The 16,880-nt window shown below is 47.1% G+C and overlaps 1 long non-coding RNA gene across 1 annotated transcript; it reads right to left on the bottom strand.

Moving 5' to 3' along the window:
• Positions 1-1,751: 1,751 nt before the first annotated feature.
• LOC102149584 (uncharacterized) lies at positions 1,752-13,537 on the bottom strand. The gene is made up of 3 exons (XR_288247.4): positions 13,414-13,537; positions 2,162-2,271; positions 1,752-1,879 (listed from the first exon to the last, which is right to left on the bottom strand). It is a non-coding gene; the product is annotated as an uncharacterized lncRNA (long non-coding RNA).
• Positions 13,538-16,880: the final 3,343 nt, after the last annotated feature.

The following is a 16,880-nucleotide window of genomic DNA, read 5'->3' as shown; positions in this document are numbered from 1 at the left end:
GGATGAGTCTCTGAAGCAGCAGTGTGGAGGAAGAATGAGACTCCCAGGGCAAACCGAATAATGAAAGGAGCTTGCTAAACCGCCGTCAGAGGAGAGTGTGCAGGCGACCGCAGGTTTCGGTCTGCTGGGTGCGTTATGCAAGTTGGAACCGACTGGAATTTCGAGAGTGGAGGACAGGCTGAGCTGCCACCAGAGTCCCCTTTCTACACCCTTCCCCGTGCAGCACCCACCTCACCTCTAAATAGATGTCCACCAAGTATTTAGAAAATGAAGGGACCTGAAGTATTAGCCTCCTTAGGTGGCCCACTTGTCTCCAGCTAGCCCAAGTCTATGAAGTCTGGGAATCTTGGACAAATCTCCTTTCCTCTCTGGTCTCAGTTTTCCCATCTGCAAAGTGAAGACTCTGCTTTGCATTCCGCTGGTGAGAAGAAGGCAGCAGCGAGGGGCGGGCCTGATTGACGTGCAGTGCGGAAGGGCCAGGCAGAGCTTGGAATCGCCCATCCCTCACTGTGGGGTCTTCCATTCCAAATAAGCACAAGGTTTTCAATTGGGAAACATTTCTTCCTTTAAAAATATATCTCTCCTTACTTCTTAAAGACACAAACTAAAATATTTATGGATGAAATGATACGATATCTGGGATTTGCTTCAAGATCCTATGGAAGAGAGGGTGGGTGGAGGTATAGATTAAACGAGCTCGGCCAGGAGCTGTTGAAACTGGGGTGATGGATGCACAAAAGTTTGCCTTCTCTACTTCTGTATAAGTTTGATATTTCTATAATAAAACATTAAAAAATAAAAATAAGACCTCTGGCCTTCTATCAGCGTGGGCTGCTCCAACACGATTCAACATGCTGCACCCAGAACCTGGGACAGGCCCAGCCGGAGGGAGGTGCAGAGAAGCGGTCCAGGATGATTGACGGAGACAATCATTCAAGCTTTGCGCTTCCTGTGTTTTCTCCCTTCCTGCATCTCAGACAAGTTGGCGGCTTTGTGCTCCCTGACTTGCAGGGGGGCTGAGGCAGGGCAGGAAGGCAAGGGTGCTTGAGTCTTCAGTGACGAGCAGGGAAAAGTTCACTGAAGGTGGCAGGAGAGGGGTGGGAGAGGCTCCCCCAACATGGGAAAGGGTCTCACCTTGGCAAAGCTGCTTCAGTCTTGAGAGTAGCGTAGAAAGCACAGAACCATCAGTTCTGCTGGAACCAAGACAGGGGACGTCTCCATGGTGATCAATGGGCCCCACCAACGCCCCATGCCAGACCGGACCTCTCAGAGCCTTTGGCAAGGCCTAAGAATTCGTGACCTTTGCCTTAAACCGGGGGGTAGCCTGCTCCCATAATGGCTGACCCTGACCTTCTGATCTGTCGGGCGGGATGGGGATTTGGATTTTAATTTAAGCCAATTTAAAGAAAATGAAGAACTATATACTGGTGGGCACATGACAGGGATGGGAAAAATAAGCAGCAGGCTCTGGAGTCTGAAGAACAGGATTCTGATCTGGGTTGTGCTGGTTACAAGTTTTGGGACCCTGGGCAAGTCATTTCACCTCCCAAGATTCAGCTTCTCCATTGTAAGAGGAGGATGACAGAACCTACATGATGGGCTTCCTGGGAGGAGGACTATGAGGGCAATGCCCGGCACAGCGCGCGGCACTTTCCACTTTCTTCTCTCTCTCTGTTCTCCACCCCCACCACCACCCTACATTCAGGAAAAAGTCCTTTAAATGGAACTGTAATTGATATGCAGTCAGCAAAGCCTAATTAAGAATTTATTTTTGTTCCTTGATTAAATGACAGTTTAAAGTCTGGTTTCTCACTTTCTTGCTTGGCTACACAGAGTGCCCTGGAGTCTTCTGCACACAGCGAGGAGGCCTCAGTTAAATCTACAAACAGAAATAGGTCATCTCGGAGCCAACAGCCAGTCCCTGATCCTCCTGCCCTCCAGCCCCCATGCTGCAGAAAGCATGAAACTCGCACTGACAACTCTTGACCTCCTCCAGACTCGCTCCTCTCCTAGTCTACTCTATCTCAGGAAACAGAACCCCAGCCGCCCTGGAATCCTTCTCGATTGTCTCTGTTCCCCACATCTCCCATCCCACCCATCACCGAGGCTGCGCTCCACCCTGCCCCCGCCACCTGCCCGTTTGTCCCCGTTTCCACCTCACCTCCCAATTCAGGCCACCATCTTCTATCATCCAGAGCTTCCTCACGGGTCTCGCTTCTGCCCGTTGCCCTCTGCCTCCTCCCTCCACATGACAGCCTGAGTGTGCCAAATCTAAAGCATAATATTTAAAATATTAATCAAAATCCTTCAATGGCTTTGTGCTGGGCTTAGAGCAGAAATTGGCTCCTTCTCCTAGCATGCACACCAGCGTCATCCAGCCCGGGGCCTGCCTCTGCCCTCGTCTCATTGATCATGGCCCCATCTTTGCTCACGCAGCTCCAGCTCCCTTGCTCTCTCTCTGTCTCTTGAGTACATACGCTTTCCTACCTCCTACTGTTGTCTTCCCACCGCTGCCTCCTCATTCCTCAGGTGTCAGCGCAAGTGTCACCTCTTCAGAGATGCTCTCCCTGACTGCCCCATGTAAAGTAGTCCTCTTACCACCGCCCCCCTCCCGTAACTCTTTGTTATATAAATTAGCCAAGGATGGCCCCTGTATTTTGGCCCTTAGGTCATTTCTTCACAGCAGATTGAGACCCGTTGGTGCAAAAGCCCACCAGTGCCACACTCAGATTTTACACATTCAATTGTTTTAAAAGCAGCCCAGACAAGCTGATTTTTAGCCCCCGAGGGCCTGCCTACTTTGCCTATGACACAAAAGTACACCCAACCTCTGCTGGCCCCTGAGGAGATGGAGCCTGTGGTTATAAGAACCCCAGCCGCTACTGCTCTTCAGAGTTCTCTGCCCCAGAGGCTCACCCCACCGCCCCGTGCAGCTGAGCGAGACCAGCCAGATGTGGAAGCCTCGTTCTGCCCCGTCTCCCAGGAGTCCCCTCCTGGATGTGGCTCCTTCTCCAGAAGCCTCTGGACAGACTCTGCTGTGAGGGACTTTCCCCTCACGCAACCCTGTCCAAGCACCCCTCAATAAAGCTTCTGTGGTACCGCCTCTTGTGGTCATCTCTTCTTCCTTGACAAGCCCCAGAACCCCTTGAGCCCCCAGGACTCTTATTCATGACGCCGTTTTATTGTCTTCATCATATTTCTCGCTCTCTGAAATCACCTGGCTACCCGGCTTGCTTTTTGTCTCTCTCCCTCATTAGAACGCAAGGTCCATGTAATCAGTCAAGAAGTCCACAAAAAGGATATTTACCTTGCTAGTAATCAAAGAACTTGCAGAGTAAAATAATGAGATGCTATTTTCTCACCCACGTGGGTAAAATGTTACAGGGTTGACAAAGGTGTGTACTCAAGAGTGTGAGGGGGAAAGGCACGCTCACGCCCTGCTGGTGGCAGTGTAAGTGGGCACAGCATCCTGGAGGGTGTTTCAAAACACACACAGCTGATGACCAAGCAGCTCCACTTCTCAGTGTCTACCCTACAAAAGCATCCTCATGTCTGCACAAGGAGGGATGTTAAGAAATAAATCAATGTAAGAGGACTTGCTCTCCCAGGAAGATGGAGCAGACGTACTTTCCCCCGTTCCTCCTGCCAAATACAACTAAAACTCCTGGATGTTATATCAAGACAAACATTAAAAGATTCTGAAAGGCAGAGAGAAGGCGGCAGACTGGGGGGGGACATCAGGACCTAAGGAACAACACAATGGTGAGTCCCTGGGCTTTCTTTATGCCTCATACATCCCAGACTTGGAGCTAAAGAAGCCAGCAACCAAGAAACGCCAGAAGCACGGACAAAAAAAGGCCCAACAAAAGCCTGCTTTCTCTAGCCAAAGGACCAGGAAATGGGTAACCTAGAAAGGCAGAAAATTTTTAAACAATTACCACCCTACTCCAGAAAAACCATAGTCCCACCCTCACCCACACCAGTAAAAACCAAATGGGGAGCCCAGAACTCCATCCTCACCAGGCTATAAGAAGGTGCCCCAACCCCCACAGCATCCACCAGTTGACGTCAAAGAAGGCCAATCAGGGAGCAGAAATGATTGCCTCCTCTCCCTATGAAGTCAGTGGAGGCCACACAGGGAGCTGGAACCCCCACAGCCACCCAGCAGTAACAAGGAGTTCCCCCCGCTTCGGGCGTCAGAGAAGACTCCATGGGCCATCTGGACTTCCACTCCCATCTGGCAATAATAAGGCAGCATCCACTTTCCCTTCCCGGGGATGTTTCAGAAGAATCCAGCTAAAACAGAAGCCTTAAATAAGATGCAGAGTCTCATAACATAATACCCCAAAATGTCCAGGTTTTAATCAAGTCACTGTCATACCAAGAATGAGGAGGACCTCAAACTGAATGAGAAAAAGCATCAACAGATGCCAACACCAATGTGACATAGATATTAGAGCTATATGACAAGGATTTTAAAGCAACCATCCTAAAAATGCCTCAACAAGCAATCATGAACGTGCTTGAAACAAATGAAAAAATAGAGGGCCTCAGCAAAGAGATAGAAAAGCATAGAAAGAGAATCAAATGGAAATTTTAGAACTAAAAACATACAGCTGAAATTTTTCAAAAACTCAATGAATGGGCTCAGCAATAGAACGCGGAGGACAGAGGAGTCAGCGAACTAGAATAGAGAATAATAAAAATTGCCTAATCTGAACAATACAGAGAAAATAGATTGAAAAATAATTAATAAAACTGCAGGGACATATGAAACTATATCAAAGATCCAACGCTCAGGTCACTGGAGTCCCAGAAGGAGAAGAAAAAGAGGGCGGGGCAAAAAAGTACTAGAAGAAACAGTGGCTGAAAGCTTCCCAAACCTGGCAAGAGACATTAACCTACAGATTCAAGAAGATGACCAAACCCCAAACAAGCCACAGGAATGAAATTGGGGATATCACTTTACCTATAGAGGAAAAACAATCTTAATGATAGCAGATTTCTCATCAGAAACTACGAATGCCAGAAAGAAGTGGCACGCAGTTTTCAAGAGCTGAAAGAAAAGAACTGTATGCATTGAAAATATTCTTCAGGAATGAAAGGGAAATCAAGATATTCTCAGATAGAGGAAAACTAAGAAATTGCCACCAACGAAACTACCCGAACAGAATGTCTAAATGTACCTCTCTAAACAGATAGGAAATGATAAAAGACATCTTGAAATATCAAGAAAGAACAGGGTAAGCAAAATATGGGTAAATACAACATATTTTCCTTCTCCTCTCGAGTTTTCTAAATTGTGCAGGAGTGGTGATAGGAATATCAGATAAAGTGACTTCAGAACAAAGAAAATTACCAGAGACAGAGAAGGGCATTATATAACGATAAAAGAGCCAGTCCATCAAGAAGACAGCCATCTTAAATGTGCATACACCAAAAAACGCAGCTGTGAAATATATGAAGCAAAACCTGATAGAACTGAAAGGAGAAAAAGACAAATCCAGATATATATTTGGAGATTTTAACACATCCTATCAATAACTGATAGAACAACGAGAAAGAAAATCAGCAAAGATATTAAAGAACTTACCACCAACAACAAACAAGATCTAACCAACATTTATGGAACACTCCACTCAACACATTCTTTGCAAGTGCCCACAGGACATATACTAAAGTAACCATATCCTAGGCCATTAAAAACAAACAAAACAAAACAAAACAAAAAACAACTTCCACAGATTTAAAACAATTGAAATCACACAGAGGATGCTCTCCAAACACAAAGGAGTAAAACTAGAAATCGATAACAGAAAGATCGAAAAATCTCTAAACATTTGGAAACTAAACAGCACACTTCTAAATAACCAATGAGTCAAAAAGGTAGTCTCGAAGATATAAAAAAATACAGAGTTGAGTGAAAACAAAATATATCAAAATTTGGGGCACAACTGAAATAGTGCTAAGAAGGAAATTTATAACACTAAATGCAGCTTAGGAAAGAAGAAAAGTCTCAAATCAATAATCAAACTCCCACCTCAAGAACTTAGAAGATAGAAAAATAAACACAAAGCAAGCAGTGGAAAGGAAACAATAAAGATAAGAGAAGAAGTCAATGAAACTGAAAACAGTAAAACAATAGAGAAAAATCAATGAAACAAAGAGCTGGTTCCCTGAAAAGATCAACAAAATTGACAAACTACTGGGAAGACTAACAAAGGAAAGAAGAGAGAAGACACAAACTATTAATATCAGGAATGAAGCCAAGGCTATCACTACAGACATCGAAGGGATAAAAAGAGGATACTACAACAACTCTACACATATGAATTTGACAACTTAGATAAAATGGGTCATCTCCTTGAAGAACATAAACTACCTCCAACTCGCCAAATGTTTAATAAATCATTTAAATAGCTCTAAAAGTATTAAGGACATTGAATTCATAATTTTAAAACTTCCAAAAAAAGGAATCTCCAGGGCCAGATGGTGTCACTGGAAAATTCTACCAAATGTTTAGAGAAGAATTAACACCAATTCTACACAATCTCTTCCAGAAAATAGAAAAGGAGGAAAGATTTCTTAATTCATTTTATAAAGCCAGTATTATCCTGATACCAAAAGTAGATAAAGACAGTTGGAAATAAAAACCCTACAGACCAGTATCCCTCATGAATATAGACACAAAAAAACCTTAATAAAATATTAGCAAATAGAATTTGTGGTATATGAAAAAAATTATAGACCATAACCAAACGCTGGTTAATATTTGAAAAACAATTAACATAACCCACATTAACAAGCTAAAGAAGAAAAACCACACAATACACCAACTGATGCAAAAAAAGTATTTGACAAAGTTCAGCACCCGTTCATGACCAAAACTCCCAGAAAAATAGGAATAGGGAGAACTTCTCCAACTTGATAAAAGCTTCTACACAAAATCTACAGCTAACATTATGCTTAATGGTTAAAGGCCATTATACGTTTGCCCCCTAAGATCAGGAACAAGGCAAGGATGTCTGACCTCATCACTCTTCTTATTCAACACAGTGCTGGAAGTTCTGGCCAGTGGAGTAAGGCAAGAAAAGGAAATAAAAGGCATACAGATCAGAAAGCAATAAACAAAACTGTCAGTATTTGCAGATGACATGACTGTATACATAAAAAAATTCCTAGAAATCTACAAAAAAAACAAAAAACAAAAAAACCCCTAGACTTAATCAGTGAGTTCAGCAAGATCACAGGATACAAGATAAACATACAAAAATCAATTGTAATTCTATATACTAGCAATGTACACGTGGGTGCCAAAATTAAAAATACAATACCATTTTTCAGAACTCAAAAAAGAGAAATACTAAGGTATAAATCTAACAAAACATATATGGGACTTGCATGCTGAAAACTACAAAACGCTGATGAAAGACATCAAAGAAAATCTGAATAAATGGGAAGACATACTCTGTTAGTGGACTGCAAGACTCATCATAGTAAAGAGGTCAATTTTTCCCCAAATTAATATACGGGCTTAACACACTTACTGTCAAAATCCAAGCAATGTTTTTCGTGAATATAGATTAGTTTATTCTAAAATTTATGTAGAAAAGCAAAGGAACGAATAGCTAATGCAATTTTTAAAAAGAAAACTAAAGTGGGAGGAATCATTGCACCTGATTTCAAGACTTGCTCTATAGCTACAGTAATCAAGACTGTGGTACTGGTGGAGGGATAGACGTACAGATCAACGAAGCAGAATAGAGAATGCGAAACTAGACTCACGCAAATACACCCAATGGACTTTTGACAAAGGTGCAAAAGCAATCCAATGGATTTCAACAGATGAGGCTGACACAATCGGACATCGCTAGGCAAAAAAAAAAAAGAAGAAAAAGAATCTTAACCTAAACTTCACATCTTATACAAAAATTAACTCAAAATGAATCATGGCCTTAAATGTAAAACTTTTTGGAAGAAAACATAGGAGAAAATCTTCAGGGTCTATAGCTAGGCACGGAGTTCTTAAACTGAGTGCCAAAAGTCCAATCCCTAAAAAGAAAAATTGATTAATTAGGCGGATCTCATTAAAATTTTAAAAGTTCTTCTCTGTGAAAGACTCTGTTAATAGGATGAAAAGACAAGCTACACACTAGGAGGAAATATTGTCAACCATATATCATCCAACAAAGGACTAGTATCTGGAAATTCTGAGCACATACATTATAGATACAGGCTGCTCCTGTTACCCAAAAGTTCGCTTTATGCCACTGCTTTCACAAAAGGCCTACATTAGTACCTGTTTCTGCTAACCAAAAGAAATCTGAAGACGATTTCCACTCTTGCGAAAATAGGCGAAGAGTGAAAATAGCGTGCAGGAGACTCAGTTTGTTGCGCATGAGCCGTTCTAGAGGCAGCGCGCACCCTGAGCAGCGAGAGTGGCGCCACCAAGCGGCGTCCCCGGGAACTACTCCCAGCATCTCAGGGCCAAGCTGCCACAGCTTTGAACAGCGTCTGTGAGCATCCGTGCTTTAATCTTTAGTTATTTTGGTAGGTTATTTTCTGGGTGTGAGAACGGTCAAAAATTTTTCCCGTATAAGTTGATGGTAATTGCTTCTTCACCTTATCCCATTTCAGCTTACAAAAGGTTTCATAGGAACGCTCTACTTCCAAATAGTGTGGGGGACACCTGTATACATAGAGAGAGTGTATACATAATATATATGTATTCTAGATACTATATTGATACTATATAGATATTATTTGTATGTATACTATATACTAGATACTATGTATATACATATATAATTTATATATGCAGAGCTTCTCAAATTCATAATTTTGAGCAAAAGAAGCCAGACTTAAAAGGTTGCATGCTGTATGATTCCATTTATATGACTTTCTGGAAAAGGCAAAACTATACAGGTAGAAAACAGAGCAGTGGTTTCTGGGAGTGCAGCTGACTAAAAAGAGGCATGAGAGCATCTGGGGGTGACGGAAGCGTTTTATATGTCGACTGTGGAGTGATGGCTCTCTGATTGTAGGCGTTTGTGAAATTCATAGAACTGTACACCTTAAAAGGAGTGTATTTTATTGTATGAAAATTCTACCTCAATCAACCTAACAACAAAAAACTTGCCAGTAGTATCATAGAATGCTATTATCAATAAATAGTTTTACATAATGCAACATTACTCTCACATTCAGAAAAATTCTTTTAAATTAAATAAATCTCCATCTTTCCCTGATTTACTGGGAACAAAACCTCCCAGAATTTAACAGTAAAAGAACAAACGATCCAATTAGAAAACAGGCAGAAGACATGAAGAGGACTTACACATGGGAAATGAGCACCTGAAACAACGTTCAACATCATTAGCCATGAGGGAAATGCAAATGAAACCCACAAGGAGATAGCACTACACGCCCATCAGAACAGCTAAAATAAAAAATGATGACAATGCCAAGTGCTGATGAGGATGCAGAGAAACTGGGATCACTCGCTCATCACTGGCGGCAGCGGAAAATTGCACAGCCACTCTGGAAAACAATCTGGCAATTTCTTTTTAAGAACTAAGCATACAACTACCATATGACCCAGCAATCATACCCCATTTACCCCGGAGAAATTAAAACTTATATTTACACAAGAATCTGTACAGGAACGTTTATAGCAGTTTTGTTCATAATAGCCCAAAACTGCAAACAAGCAGACATCCCGCGATGGGTGAACGGTTTAAAGAACGGTGGCACATCCACCCCATGGAACCCTTCTCAGAGATAAAAAGGAGCCAGTATTGCTACACACAGCCACCTGGATGAATCTCCAGAGAATTTTGCCGAGTGCAAAAATTCAGTCCCCAAAGATTGCATAGTATGTGATCCCACTTAACGTAGCATCTTAGGAATGGCAAAATGTTACAGATGGTCAATAGTTTAGTGATTGCCGAGGGTCATGGGAGGGCAGAGGTAGGGAGGAAGCGGATGTGGCTATAAAAGGACCACATGAGGGACCCTGTGGTGATGGAGCGTTCTGCATCTCAACTGCATCAATGTCAGCATCCTGATTTTGATGTGGTACTATAGATATGCAAGACGTTACCGCTGGGGAAACTGGGCAAAGGGTACGCGGAGCCTCTCTGTATTGTTCTCACAAGCACACGCGACTCTACAATTATCTCAAAATTAATAGTTTAATTAAAAAATAATATAACGGTTTGCAGCATTGCTTGTACACAGTGGGGAAAAATTGGAAACAGCCTACATGTTTTTAGGTAGGGGAATGGTTGACTATAATGTCAGCTTCATAAAATGGAATCTTGTGCAGAAACAAAAAAAGAAAAGGTGCCTCTGCCCTTAAAAGCCACGTCGCCCATCTCTTCCCACAGCGCGGTGCCGCTTACACTAAAATGCACATGCCCATGGGTGGGTCCCGTGTGAACACGGCGCCCTGCAGCCTCAGCGGTGGTGATATTGTCCCCAAGGGATCTGAGGTTGATTCTTGTGGGGCTAAGGCATCTACCGTCCTTGTGCGTGAAGCACAGATGTACACAGAGGGCGTAAGCAGATAATTTATCGACAGCGTTAGAATGCTTCCCGTGGGAAGAAGTGTGTTTAGGGGAAAAAAAATGTCTAAAAAAACTCTTTAGGAGGGAAATATTGGGGAAAAATGGTCAAGAACTCCTAGCCTAGACCAACATTTCTCAGCCTCAGGCTGTTGACATTTGCGGCTGGATAACCCTTCCACGTGGGCTGTCCTGTGTGCTGGGGGGTGAGGAGCAGCATCCTGGCCTCTGTCCATGCCATGCCAAGAGCCCCAACGCCCAGTTGTGACAATGAAACAATGTCTCCAGACACTGCCAAATGTCCCTGGAAGAAAAAAGCGCTCCCAGTTGAGAACCACCAGACAAAGGACTGGAAGTCGCACGCCAAGCCCCAACCGTGGGAATGATGGCTCCAAAGTGCTTTCATTTTTGACGAGAATAATATATTCGGGGCTTACTTGTGTCATTAAAAATTAATTTTTCACAAATTGCTCTAGCTGAGAAACACAGTCCTGGAGGGGGAAGAGACCTGGGACCTGGGTCTAATCCCAGCGCTTCCCCAGCCTGCTCCAGGACCACCAGCAGGCCCCACTCAGAGGGCCTCTGAGGTTCCCTTCTCTTGCACCCACCGCCCCCACCTCCGACCCTCCACCATCCCCCCCATTCTTCATGCTTCAGGCCCAAACCATCTCTGTTAGGAACACTGTCTGTCTCCCCCCGCCTGGAAAACTCTCACTCACCCCTGGACCCTGACGTCCTGTCCTCCGGGAAGGCCTCATCACCTCTCCCCAGTAAAAAGGGCCCTCTGCTGTGATCCCACAGAGTTGTCCTTCCACATAACCGCGCACACCGTACCTGGCCGTTTACAGGGCACGGCGGCCAGCCCACATCGATGCCCCTCCCCAGCCACCCCTCTCCACCTTGCTCTCAGCTGGACCCTTCGCCCTCTGAGTCTGCTTGGCTCAGTGAATGTCGGGCACCACCAGGGATAGAGTGGGGAGCAGAGCGAGGTGGTTGAGTCCCGGCTCTCCCTGCCCGTCCCCTTCGGCAGGGCCCGACTTCCTCGGCCAAAGCCCAGCTTCTGCAGGCAGCCTCTCTCCTCAGCCACAGATCAGCGTCAGTAACAGCTCCTTCCTCTTGTCCTCTGTCCCCTGAGGGCGGTAACGGCTTCCCTGGCGCTTCACCACCTCCTGTTAGTGCCTTAACCTGGTCCCCAAGTTCTAAAGGCTCCCTTCGCGGGACCCTGTCTGAACGGCTCCCGGCAGGTTCCTGACCTGATACGCACATCCGCCCTGCCGCTCAGATACGGGCTCCGTGAGCACAGCAGCCGTGTGCTTTAGTTTTAGTTTTGTTTTAAATCTCAGAACCCCAGTGGTCGGCACCGATAAGACCTAGAACATAGACAGGGCTCAGCGAAAGCTCACAGAATAAATGGATGAATGAATGAAGAGTGGAGGGCTGGATGGACTTACCGACGGGTGGAAGGACAGATGGGCGGATGGACAGATGGATGAGTATACGCCTGGGTGGACTTCGAGACTCCACCTTTGCAAACATTAATAACAGCTGAAACTGCTTGGTGCTCACTGCTTGTCAGGCACAGCCCAAAGCCCTTGATCTATACCCGCCCCACCTCCACAGCCAGCCCGGGAGGCAGGAGCACTAGCACGAGGAGAGAGCAGCTCAGAGGGCCAGCGCCAGCCCCGCCAGCAGGACGCTCTCCTGTCCCACGGCCGCCCCCACCCCAGGCCCTGGGCGGCCCTTGCTCTTTTCTCAGCGGGCCTGGCTTCGGCTCGTTTCCCTCCGCGGCCAGCCCCACCCCTGTCCCGGGCGTGTGTCTGAGAGGAGGTCTGGTTTGCAGCGTGGGGCCCGGGGAGGCGCCAGGCCCCGCCCACTCCACATCCCGGGACCCTTGTCTGTCTGCAGCAGGCGGGGGCTGTGCGGTCCGCAGGCTTCTGCTCAAAGGCAAACCTTTGCTCAAAGGCAAACGCCTCCTGCCCGGAGGGAGGACCGCGGCCCTGTGAAGGACGCCTCGGGCCCCTGCTCTCCTGGGTTCCTCCGCGACGCAGAAGCACTGGCTTTGGAGGCAGAAGATCCGGCCGAGAGCCCAGCTCTGGGAAACCGCCCTTCCACTGAGTCTCCGCAAACCGGGACTCCTAGTGCTTCCTTGCTGGATTCTGGCGAGGAGCAGATGGACTGTCCCGTGACTAAGCCGCACGGGCCATCACCGCCTCGCCCTCGGCCTGCCGTGTTCGCCGCCTCACATTTTCCCAAAGAGTTCTGCAGAACTATCTGATCTGGCCATCTCTGGGGGCATTGCCAAACAGGTTTTCTCCCCATTTGACAAATTAGGAAATTGAAGCACAGAGAGCTTGAGAGGCCTGTGAGAGGTCACACAGCAGGACACAGGCAGAGCGGGCTCAAACCCCGGGAAATCTCTGCGACTTCCCGGCTTTGGCTTCCCCCACCGCGAGCTGTGTGGTAGAAACAGCAGGCATTATTTATTTCCTTCGTTATTTATGCACGGCACGTTTGGAACAGGGCCCTTGGTGATTAAAGCGCCTCGGGACAGAAAAGCTGAGCTGAAACATTAGTGAAAATACAAAAAGGAAAACACAACAACAGCATCCCCAGGGACATCTCAAGGCGGAAGGACAGGAGTGCTGTTGAGGCCCTGACCTCATCCCCGGGCTCAGGAGGGACTGCTCCAGCTGGGCCCTCCTTCTGGATTCCACCCCAGGACCAGGCCATTCGCCATCTTCATTATCAGCAGTCGGAGCATCATCCCTCACGTTTCGGGGTCAGGCACGTCTGGCGCACATTCAGTTCTGCCACTTCCTGCTGTGTGATCTCGGACAGGTATACTAACCTCTCTGAGATGCGCTGTGCTGGGCCGTGGTTCGTGGGGCAGTTGGAGAGCATGTGGAACGATGCAGATCAAGCCACAAGCAGAAGACCTGGAACGTTATAGCTGTCATAAGCGGTAGATCTCTGTTCTTCCTCTATGTTCTAAAGGGCCCTTTGACCTGCCCTTTAGGGTAGGGGGAGCATTCAGGCGCTGGAGCAGGCTGTCTGCTGTGCAGCACAGCTCCGACTCGGACTTGCTGCGTGCCTGGGGAGAAAGTCACGTAACATTTACAGCCTCATTCTCCACGTCGTTTAGATGGGCTAACGATACCGCCTGCCCCTAGGTGAGGGTGAAGTTTAAACAGGATAATAGGTGCAGAGGCCACCACGGAAGCTGACACAGCAAGGGCTCTGTAACTGTTACTAATATTCCCCATCTTCCCAGCATGCCCACTTGGTCGTCAAGATGCGTATCATTGCCCCATTGTACAGATGATGGGAGCGAGGCTCGGGAAGGTGAAATGGCTTGACCAGGTCACACAGCCAGGAAGCAGGGACCTCCGCAGGGGCTCCTGACTAAGTCAGTACCTTTTCCGTTACAAGAGTCCTAAGGTTGTTCATTCAACGGGACCCTGAGGTCTTGGTCAGCTCTGCGCAAACAGAATGGACTGGAGGACACCTTGTGAAGAAAGCCTAGTCCACAGCTTCAGGCCAATCTGGTTTTAAACCCTCTTCCTAGCTGTGCGACCTTTGCTGGAACATTTAGCCTCTCTGGGCTTCTGTTTCGTGTATTTAACTTGGCTGTGTAATTACTGCCTTACTCCTCAGGGTGGAAGTGTAACAGTGCCCAGCACTGTGCCAAAACACAGCGAGTGCTTGGAGAATGCCGTCTTTCCCTCCCCTGCCCCCAGCAACACATCTGTCCTTGCCTCCCCTGGGCTCCTCCACCAGCTTCGTTCCCAGCCAGGGGGAGCTAACTGACTGATGGGGCCTGACATTCTGGCCGACAGGGTAGCTTCGTCCCTGCGAGCCCGCCCCGGCGTCCCAGACCCCTGCACAGCAGCTCCTTCCATCTGCACGATGCCGAGAGCTGACGAGGCCGCGAGGGGCGTGGGGGCCCAGCCCCAGACCCTCCAGGTCCTGCCCTTCTCTCTTTCCCTTCCCTGTTCTTCTCCCAATTCTGCCTCCTTCTCTCTCCTTCCCCTCATCTCCCCTGAAACTTTCAAGGAAGCAGCCCCAAGGCCCCTGAGCCAAAAATTGTTAACATCAGAAAAGTACAAGAGGATTTCATTTTACAGATGCTCAGTGCATTTTTACTCTGAGCGTGGGGCACTGAGAACACAAAGTTGAATAAGACACAGTCCTGCCCTGGAGGGTCTCCAGAGAAAAGTGATGCTCAACAGAAATGTACAAAACAATAGAATGGCCTGTAATAAACAAGAACTATAACAGCTGCCCTTTATTTATTCGGCGCATTATCTCCTGTTGAAGGTCACGGCTCAGGTTCAGAGGAGTCTTGAGTATTGCCCGAGGTCACACAGTCGGTAAGGCGTAGAGCTGAGATTCAAACCTAAGGCTGTCTGGTCTCAAAACTTGGCTCCTTCCCCTTCATCAAGTTTCTCTCTTAGGAAAGTCCAAAACAGAAACGAAATAGTCACCGTGCACTATGAGCAGTGAAATAAAAGCGCACAGACGACAGAGGGAATGGCTTTGCCTGGGGAAGGGGCAGGCAAACCTCACAGAGAGCTCCCACGAGCTGCGTGTGGAAGGATGGGGACTACACATGCTGTATCTGCAGCTCTGTCTCTGTTTCTGCTTCTCTGTCTGTCTCTCTGTCTGTGTCCGTACTCTAGTCTCCCAGCTCCCAGGTCCCTGAACAAGACCATCGCTCCGCTCTGCACTGTGATGGTGGCTATAACTGAATTCACACAACTGGGGCTGGGAGTTGACTGGTTAATCAAAAAAGTCAAAGTAGGAAATAATTTAAATAATGAAATATATGCTGCATCTTAGTCTGTGCAGGTTGCTATACACAACAGACTATAATATAAGCGTGGCTTGTAAACAACAGAAATTTATTCCTCCAGCTCCGGAGGCTGGAAGGCTGAGACCGGGGAGCCAGCACGGTCACGTCATGGTGAGGGCCCTCCTCCTGGATGGCAGCCAGCACCTTCCCGCCGTGTCCTCGCATGGCAGAAGGGCAAAGAAGTCTCTGGAGTCTCTTTCTAAGAGTATTGGTGCCATTTACGAGGGCTCCACCCTCGTGACCTAGTCACCTACCACAGGCCCCACCTCCTAACACCATCACATTGGGGGTTAGGATTTCAACATACGAATTTGAGGGGACACAAACATTCAGTCTAGAACACTGCCTGACCATCGTATTTTAACTTTAAGCATGGAAATTTGCATGTACCCGAACAACCTTTAGATGGAGGCCTCTGAGGCCCGTAAGAACAGGTCTGTTGACAGAATTCTGCCTTCTCTTTTCCCCATAAACCAGCCATAATATGTCTAGCATGTACGCTTCAGGCATCCTCAAAGCAGAACAAGAAAAAGCACCATGAGTGCTTCTGGATCTTCGTGCTTATTTTCCTACACTTTACAGGTCTGTCGCCCACACATAATTGGACAGAAGTTGTTTCAGCACTGACCTTTATGGAGAGTTTTCAAAGCATTCAACTTAGCTGTCACAGAAATAGAGCTTTCTTTCCAATATTTTACTTGTATTGGCCTTGCTATTGTAATTATATTATTTAGTTAAATATGATGTGGACTGATGAAATATGAGTGCAAAAAAGAGAGGTGGTCGCTCTGATGAAAGCTAGGTTGAACGCTCTGGAAACACTCTGTAAGAATGAGCTATTGCAAGGGAACAAATCCGCTGATTCCTGCTGAACAGCTGCTCAAGGTGGAGAATACAGAGGCGGGTCGGCCTGACCGGAGAGTACCCTGACGGCCTTGATTTTCGGCCCACTGCTGGCACCAGGGACCGGGGAAAGAATCGTCTATGCAGACAGATAGTTAAGGGGCCTTCAGAAAGAGACTATTTCGTATTTCTGAGCCCCCTCCCATGGCACCATATCGGCTGGGGACCTGGCCTGCTGCTCGTCCCCCTCCTCGTTCTCCTGGGAGGAGGGAAGGAACTAACCAGCAAGATCCCACAACACTGGGCAGACTATTTTTTCACCAGTGGGCAGGATCCCTGTGCCAGAAAGGGACAGCTCGTTGTCACAGTCAGCTCTCTCCTCTCTCCCTCTCAGGGATCTCAGCTCTTGTCTCCTGTCTCATAGGGGTGACAGGAAGTTGTAAGAGAGGACGTCCCGAGGGGATGACAAGAGAGAAGGACCCGGCCAAGGAAGAGGCGGGAAGCGGGCAGGTGCCAGGTTGCGAGGATCTGGGACACCAGGCTAAGTCACTGGGACTTTATCCCACAGGCAGTGAGGCCGATGAGGTTGCATCTGTGCTGAAGAAAGGTCCCTGGGGTGG

Source organism: Equus caballus, chromosome 14 (genome assembly GCF_041296265.1).
Source record: "Equus caballus isolate H_3958 breed thoroughbred chromosome 14, TB-T2T, whole genome shotgun sequence".
Classification (NCBI taxonomy): Eukaryota; Metazoa; Chordata; class Mammalia; order Perissodactyla; family Equidae; genus Equus; species Equus caballus.
The sequence above is the reverse complement of the archived record's forward strand: the minus strand, read 5'-3'. Positions and strand labels throughout refer to the sequence as shown.